This window comes from Numenius arquata, chromosome 17, assembly GCF_964106895.1.
Source record: "Numenius arquata chromosome 17, bNumArq3.hap1.1, whole genome shotgun sequence".
NCBI lineage: Eukaryota > Metazoa > Chordata > Aves > Charadriiformes > Scolopacidae > Numenius > Numenius arquata.
In genome coordinates this window covers 11,730,743-11,738,626 of record NC_133592.1, presented here as the reverse complement: position 1 = coordinate 11,738,626, position 7,884 = coordinate 11,730,743, and positions in this window count along the sequence as shown.

Sequence of the window (7,884 nt, the reverse complement as noted above, 5' to 3'; positions counted from 1 at the left end):
CTGAGGCTTTTCCAACTGGCAGGTTTTGCCCTCTATTCTTGCCTTGAGGGATGGAAAAACCCCCAGCCCACAGCTCTGAAAAACATTCTATGGTTTCCCTGAAACACCCACATTTGGAGCCCATCTCCGGCGGTCCCCGAACCAGCACAGGCAGCAATAACAACGCAGCCTCGTTAGCCCTCCGCATCCCTCCCATCACAGCCAGGCCATCAGCCCACACTCCTGCTCATGTCTTTGCTCTATTTAGGATTCGCTCTATTTAATTTGCAGATTTAGGGCCTAACTCTACCCAGATAGATCCTAAATCTGTAAAAATCCATCACCAAACCCAAGAGCTCTGTGGCTGCAGGGGGAGATGGACGGACACGTGCAGGAGCGCCCCTGCCACGCACCAGCCGAGCATCCTGCTCTCGACAGCTTTCAGAAGCTCATTAAAGGTTTCCTGCAGCAAGTGAAGATTTCAAAACCCACCCCAGACCCGTGTGGCCTTTCTTTCTGGCCCCGGGGCTGGATCACAAGGCCTGGCACCCAGCCACCGTGGCGGATTTCCACCGCCCGCCGAGCAACAGCACTGCTGGGGCAGCTCCCGGCCACGGAGAGGAGAAGGGAGGCGAGGACAGGGGTCCTTCTGCAGGCCAGGGGGCTACTATAGCATTACCCCTGCCTCTGCTGGCACAGCAGGCAGGCAGCTTGGTCCAGGGCTGGGAGAGGGGAGGAGATGCCAGCCCTCTTCCAGCTGAGCTGGATGCCTGATACCAACCATGGAATCGCATCTCTGTGGTGATGGATGTGCCCTTTCCCCTGCGGCGAACACCCTGGGGTGCACCAGAGGGGCGTAGCAGGGCAGTGGATGTCTTCTGAGGTCACCAAACCATTTCCCCCTCTGCCCCCCATGCTGATGGCAGCCACAGTGTTGCCCACAGGTTTTTCCTGTTCCTGTGGCACAGTCACCTGCCTTCCCCCTCGCACCCACACAGCCACCCCTGGCCGGGCATCGGATGACTTCCCGGAGATGCTCAGCACCCTGGGTGCAGAGGGGTGAGCAAGGGAAGGATGCTCTCCTGACTGGGCCATGGGTAACCGCAGCACTGACAGCCTGCACCAAGCAGAATCTCTGCAGACAATCGGGGATTTCTACTTCTCCAGGCACAAATGCGACGTGTCATCTGGTCTGCCAGCATCTGGGCCGGAGGAGGAGAACAGCAATTAATCCTCTCTGTTTTACCAATCCAGATATTGGAATATCAAGGTAACTAATTATTTGGAATTACCAACCACGCTTGTGAATCACTGGCTACAGAAGGAAATTGAATGATTCTCCTAATCTCCTTCCAGTCCCTAAAGGGGGCTACAGGAGAGATGGGGAGAGACTCTTGATCAGTGAGGGGAGCCATAGGACAAGGGGGAACGGTTTTAAACTGAAAGAGGGGAGATTTAGACTAGATATTGGGAAGAACTTCTTTGCTGTGAGGGTGGTGAGAGCCTGGCCCAGGTTGCCCAGAGAAGCTGTGGCTGCCCCATCCCTGGAGGGGTTCAAGGCCAGGTTGGAGGGGGCTTGGAGCAACCTGGTCTGGTGGGAGGTGTCCCTGCCCAGGGCAGGGGGTGGGACTGGATGGTCTTTAATGTCCCTTCCAACCCAAACCATTCTATGACTCTATGATAATCATGCATAAGAGCACCAGCCCGTGAGCTAGTTGGCACTGTGGTTCTCAATATGATAATTCCTGTTGGGAAAAGCGCTGGGAAAAGGGTCCATGATGCTGGGGGAGCCCCACGGTGCCTGTGCTGAGCGGAGCAGCTGGAGCTGCACACCGGTTCCTCTGGCACGCCTGAGCTGGGGCTCAGAGAGGTCGCCTGCCGAAGCGAAACACAGCCCGCTGCTAATTGCGTCGGTGGTTTTCCACATCCGCATCCTACCTGCCCGCACGTGGGAGGGGAGCTGGTGACCAAACATGGAACCTGCTCGCCAGCGCTCGGTTTCCAGATTTAGAAAGGGGCTCAATGGGCCCAGAGTGACGTGAGCTCCTCCTGCACGAGAAACTTCAGTTCTCCATTCACCCATCTGCTTAAAAAGTGCTGGCTTTCATAGAATCATAGAATGGTTTAGGTTGGAAGGGACACCTTCCACTAGTCTTGGTTGGTACAAAGCCCCATCCAGCCTGGCCTTGAACCCCTCCAGGGATGGGGCATCCACAGCTTCTCTGGGCAACCTGGGCCAGTGTCTCACCACCCTCTGTTTCCTCACTGTTGGCAAAGAGGAGCTGAGATGGAATCCATAGTCCACCTGCCTGCTCTGAGTGCTTGGTTCTCACAAGAAAAGTCAACATAAAATGCCAAAAATTGGTCCCCAACACATTCAGAATCCAGTCCCACCGTCTGTCGGAGGACAGGTAAATGTCGTATGAGAAGAGGCATGAAATGACATACACAGAAAGAGGCTGGTGAGGAAGACTGGGGTCAGTCTGGTTCCTGCCAGGCACTAGCTATTGTTTCTTCCTTGGCCTGGCCTTAACCAGCACAGGGACCTAAATGAGCAGAAAATCACCCATTTTCACTGGGGACACTTTCTGCCTGTTTTGCTCCCCGAGGGTGAGGGTACCAGGGCTACCAAAGGAGGAGGAGGGATACAGGGCTGAGGACAGGAAGAGCGGGACAGCATCAGCCCCAGTGTGGTACAGTTCAGGCAGCAGGACCACAGTTGTCCTCCCTGGCCACAACACAGAAGGATGCTGCCTGCCCTTCCCTCCTGGGCTTCATCAGGACCTTCCTGACAGCAGCTGCCCCTGCAACCACCCCAGCACAAATCCAAACCCAGCTACATGGCGAGGAAGGCTTTGAAGATGCAAGAGCCTGTGCTGAAACCAAGGACTAAATCCAGCCTTTGCATAGGTAGTTCCTGGCCCGTGGAGATGTAGGCTGCTCCCCAGCTGAGGTGCAGGGGTAGATTTTGGGTGATACTAATGAAGCCAGGCTGATTTATGCCAGATTATCTGAATTTGGCACCTCTTTGGCTGAGTGGAGAGAGGCCGGGAGGAAAGACCCAGCCTCTGTGCTCCCGGGAAGGAGACAGACAGTCCCTGCCCTGGCAGCAACACTGCTCCAGGCAGAGCCTGACCATAAGGGATGAAGCCCATCACCTGGCAGGAGGGATTCCTTGAATACCACCTAGAAGCCATGTGCCACTGCAGGGACACAATAACCAGCTGAAGCTCCAATGACACACTTAGAGCTGCTAATTTGGGTGAAAAAGCAGTTTAGCAGAGGGTGTGTGGAACTACAGGCACACACCATGGTGCCAGAGCAGTGGGAGATGTCACCCACTGGCACCCAGAAACCTCGGGTGTAACAGAATCCCTGTCACAGCACCAGGCTGCTGCTTGGCCCTCTGAGACAGGATCAGTCCCCAACACCCCTCCTCTGCACCTCTGCCTGCCAGGCTGTTCCCAGGACACGGCAGCCATAAATACCCTGAGAACCCAGATGTGACACGCCAGGATATGATGCTGGGATGCTGGGAACTGTCCTTCCCTGGAGAAGATGGAGAGGGATGACCCTGCATCCTCTTCATGCAGGGACAAGTCCCTTCCTGTGGCTCCTTTGCCATTGCCACCCCTTCTGGACACAGGCCATGGGGCTGAGGACCCTGGTTACAGCCATCTCTGCACTTTGTGCCCACTGAGCCCTGACCCACCACGTGCTGTGAGCCAGCTGAGGGAGTCCCATGCCCGGGGCTTGCTCAGGGGATGGCAGGCAGAGAGATGTGTCTGAGCTGCACTGCAGCCCCCCCTTCTCATCCAGGGATCCAGGTCCCGTCTCCCAGGTTTGCACTACTGGCCTGGTGTCTCATGCAGGGACACTCTCAGCCAAGGGGACTCAGGGAATCTCTAAGACCAGACCCTCAGCATTAGCTGTGCCCCATCCTCACATCCCAGCAAGGGCCAGGCTGTGGTGGGGGATCCTGTCCCTGCAGGAAGGGGAGCACAAGGTATCGGACCCCCCCATTACAGACAGCCCTCTCTGCCTGTCTCGTCTCTGCCCAAAATGACTGATCCCTGGCACAAGTTGGGGGATACTGTCCCCATTTCTGGGGGTGGACTCTGCACTGGTCCTAGTGCCTGGTGGACTGACTCAGACCTTCTGCCTGCGAGCTGCTGCTTCTGCTCCCCCGAGGGCTGGGGACAGGATCCCCCATCAGAGCCTGGCCCCACACCATCCCCACTGCGAGCGGGAGCAGAGGGACCACACCAGGAAGGACCCTGTCCCAGACCCGCACTCACCTTCCCTTGAGTCCTTCCAGCTCCTGGGATCACAGCTCCCTTCGGGGGACAGGACCGTCCCAGCAGCCACATTGTGAAAGGAGGAGGAGGAGGAGGAGGGAGGAGGCAGCGATGGATCAGGCGATGCCAAAGGGCACCGGCTCCTCGGCCACGGTGGGAGCTCGACGGGGAAGCAGCAATCCCTGCGGCATCCGCACGGCAGCCCACGCACAGCGCTGCCGGCCGTGGACGGGGCCGGCTTCGGCTCAGTGTGTCTGAGCTCACCGGGGACCACAGCCTTTCTACCCAGAAACAGGAAGGGCTCACAGGCCCCAGCCAACCCAGACGAGCCGAGGGGAAATACAACGGTGCGGGGCGTAAAAGCGAGCCCTGCAAAAGTGCCAGCGAGAGGTAAAAGCCGCTCAGTTCCCCGATCCACAGCCGCCAGGGCTTCTCTGCTTTCTGTCCCCCTCCTCCCCCTTTGGATCCCTTCCCTTCCCTGCAGCAGACACGAGACACATTTCATCCCGTAACTGGTTATTTTGCTGTCTGCCAGCTCAGCAAGACCAGAGTCTTCTCTGCATTCATCCCACTTCTTCGCAGAGCTGCAAATCCCCGCTTCCTCTCTGCAATTCTTAAAATACCCATGGCATCAGCTGTATTTTATTTCATTTGCAGGAAAAAATTAAAAAGGAAGGGCGAGAAGGGAAGTTACATTCCTCCCCTCAGTTTCCAATAACCATGAGGTTTTTAGTGAAAAAACCTTAGTGACTCAAAAGCCACCTTTCCCAAGACTTTGGGGTAGTTATGGGAACCATCTGGCTATATTCTTGAAAACGAAGAACTTTGCATTGAAAGTACAGTTTTCCCTGGAAACTGGCAGATAAGACCATGGGATAAAGGGCTTTGCAGCCTCATCCTCCTTTTCCAGACTGCCAGGATGCTGGAGACAGCGTCAGCAGGACCTGGCTGAGCGTCGGGTGCAGAGCACCCCATGAACCTATCCTCAGCCTCCCTCCTCTGCAGGGCAGCAGATAACGGGGACCCAGAGGTGGGGAACAGTTTGCAATGGCTACTCTGTATTGGCCAAACTAATAGAAAATGAAGTGCAGTTGCATTTAGAGGTGAGGCCACCGTGGCTGGGATCCTCCAGTCATTTGCCTCCCTCCTCGCCTCTCCATCCACCCCAGTGCTCACCCCGTTGAACCACCTCCCTCCTCAGCAGGGGTTCCCCATCTGCGTCATGCTCCCACCCAGGCCTGCACAAGGAAATAGTCACCTTCCTCCAGGGTTGTCCCTTCCCTGGTGCTCACAGCCATGGTGGGGGGACCACACCGATGCCTTCTCCTTTCTCTGAGGACTGGTCTTCGGCCAGACAGACACCAAAGGCACTGTGACAAGGTGAGTTTCAGCCAATCAAACATTGCCTTGTTTGCTTTTTGGATGTGTCTGGAGGGTCCCAGCTACAGCTGAGTGGACATCACCAGGCTGTACAGACAGAAGGTTGTTGGTGCCTCTAGGGTCATTGGTCCCTACTGCACGCAGAGACCAGGCTTCATGGGCTGCTCTTGTCCTCCACGAAGGACGATCCATGCTCACTCAGCCCTTGTTAGATTGCTGGAATCATAACGTGGGCTGGCACCCTTATAGGTATCAGGCTACATCACCTGCAGTCCCAAAGAACCCTGGATCGGGCTCAGAACCATGTGGTACCACACCAGCAGAGGGCTCACCTGACTACCAACACCCCTGAGCGGCTGTACCTGAGCCGAGACATGGCACAGTCACAGCCTCACCACCGAGAGACATGGGGGACTTTCAGAAGCACTGCCAACACCCTGCCAGCGAACACCCATGAGCCCGACCAGTCTGACCAGGACCTGAGCTGAGTCCCAGGAGGCCACCTGGGCCATGTCCCACCCCACAGCAGCCCATCTCTCCCAGCCTGTTCCATTCTGCTGACTGTTATGACAAATCCCAGCCAGGTAGACTTCCCAGCAGGCATGTGGGACAGCAATGGGATTGCCTCCCCTGCCTGGAGCGCCCACTGGAGGAACAGTCCGGCTCTGCAGGAAAGCGCATCCCAGTCCCAAGACAAGCATATTTCCTTCTTGGCTCCAATCCATGGAAGGAATCATAGAATCATAGAATTGTCTGGGTTGGAAGGGACCTTTCAGATCATCAAGTCCAACCATCAACCCAATACTGACAAACCCACCCCTAGCCCATGTCCCTTGGCACCACATCTGCCCGGCCTTTAAATGCCTCCAGGGATGGTGACTCCACCACAGACCTGAACAGCGTGTTCCAATGTTTGACTACCCTTTTGTGTAGAAATTTTTCCTAATATCCATCCTAAACCTCCCCTGGTGCAGCTTGAGGCCATTTCCTCTTGTCCTATTGCCTGTTCCTTGGGAGAAGAGACTGACTCCCACCACTATACACCCTCCTTTCAGGGAGTCGGAGAGAGCGAGAAGGTCCCCCCTCAGCCTCCTTTTCTCCAGGCTGAGCATCCCCAGTTCCCAGGAGCTGAAGCTCCGTCCTTTTTAAGCCCCCAGAATGTGAGGACACTGGGGTGAGACTGAAAATCCCATAGTGGAAGGACGGCGATATGTCCATCCACATGAATCATCTCAACCCCACCATACTCAGTGGAGAGAAGTGACTCAGGCTGTCCCCTGGAGACATTCAACGTGGGCACAGACAACCTCCCCAAAAGACCTGCTGCTCCGCCTCACTGATTACCAAAAGCTGGCGGAAATCACTAAAAAACAAAACCCCCAGCCTAGGTGAAACACGTGAGAGACAGATCGAGTGAGGCAGAAATATCTGAAGCCGTGAAAGAAAACCTAAACCCAACCCCGTTGGTGGTGGGAGCCGGGCCAGCAGCGACGGTGCGGGCTCCCTTGGGAAGCTCGGTTGTGCCGTCCTGCCCCAGCTCTCCCGGCCACCCTCCGATGCCCAGCACACCCTGGCCTGGGTCCCTCATGCCATTACCTGGGGCTCTGCCGACCACCGCCGGCCCTGGGGGATGTCTCCTGTCCCACCGCCCGAGGACGGCGGTGACACAGCAGGGCAAGCGCAGCCCCTGGCGCGCACACGCTTGCTTTCTCCCGGTTATATTTAGTCCCGCTCCAAAGGCAGCCTCTCCACGCCTGCTGCAGCCCTGTATTTAGTTACAAATTCACTACACGGGTGCGTCTGAGGTTTCCTGTGGTTGTTTATCAGCTCGACTGCAGACGCTCGCAGAGAAAAACCCGCGTATTGCACAGGAACCAAGGGTGGAAAGCCGTTCCCCCGGCCCCGCTCCTCCCCTGCCCCCTGCCCCATCCCACTGCCCCCACCCCAGCTCTCCCCGTTCCCGCAGGGAACACCCCGCCTGGCTCCCGCGGCAAGGAAGGGTGGCACAAATACCATCGGCGGCGGCGAGGGAGGTGTTGGGCGCCGGAGCATCCTGCAGGGAGATGTGGCGGGGGCTCGGCCGTAGGGGACACGCACGGGCACGTGTACTGGCGGCGTGTCGTCGTGAGGTGACAGATGTCCCGCGGAGCAGAGAACCAGAATTTGCCACCCCCCCGCCGGCGCTGCCCTCCCCCTTTCTGCCTTATGAAAGTCGCACATTGGAGGC